Source organism: Octopus bimaculoides, chromosome 17, assembly GCF_001194135.2.
Source record: "Octopus bimaculoides isolate UCB-OBI-ISO-001 chromosome 17, ASM119413v2, whole genome shotgun sequence".
In the NCBI taxonomy this organism is placed as follows: domain Eukaryota; kingdom Metazoa; phylum Mollusca; class Cephalopoda; order Octopoda; family Octopodidae; genus Octopus; species Octopus bimaculoides.
The window spans coordinates 18,063,968-18,064,979 of NC_068997.1; positions in this window are offsets into that span (position 1 = coordinate 18,063,968).

The following is a 1,012-nucleotide window of genomic DNA, read 5'->3' on the forward strand; positions in this document are numbered from 1 at the left end:
TATATATATATATTTATATATATATATATATATATATGTATATATATATATTCATATATATATATGCATATACATATATTCATATATATATATATATATATATATACATTCATATATAGGCATGCATAAAAATATATATATGTATATGTATATTTATTATATATATATACATATATTTACATGTGTATATATATGAATGTACATCTAACTCTGTTTATCTATCTACTTTCTATCTTTCTATCTATGTAACTATATATCTAACAGTAACACACGCGTATATACATATATGTTTTTGTGTGTGTCTGTCTGTTGACTGTCTTTCTGTCTTGGCTGTGTCTGAATTTACGTACGTATGTTTTTTGCAAAAGCCGAACAGCTGAGACTAAAAGATCAACTTGATCTACACTTCCATCACATTTCTCAGATTTCCTCCCTGCCACGGTTCGCCACCCCTCCATACCACCTGAGCTACTCACATTGCCAAAGCAATCTCAGCACTAATGCTTCTATTCCCTCTCCTCCACAACGTTCAATTCAACGGCTGTGGGATTTCTAGATCCCCGCCTGATTGCTCTTGTGTTGGTAGTGACAGGAACCCGTGATTCTGGACATTCGAACTTCCTGTGTTTGCACAATTGAAAAGTATTACCTTCAAAACAAATTTGCAATCAATGAGTATTTTCAAGCGTTTGAGCTTCGACCTCTCTTATTCCGTCAGTTTGTTCCTTGTTTCACTCATCTGTCTGTGGCCATGATGGAGCACCGCCTTAAAGAGTTTTGAGTCGAAGAAATATACCAGGACTTGTACTTGTATGCCCATTTCGAAAGCTGCCCGTGTTTTCAAAATGGTCTCTTCATATATACACTTTTACTCTTTTATTCCTTGTTTGTTTCAGTCATTTGACTGTAGCCTTGCTGGAGCACCGCCTGAAAGGGTTTTAGCGTGTGTGTGTGTGTATGTGTGTTTGTTTGTCTTTGTACGTGTATATGCATATATATATATATATATATA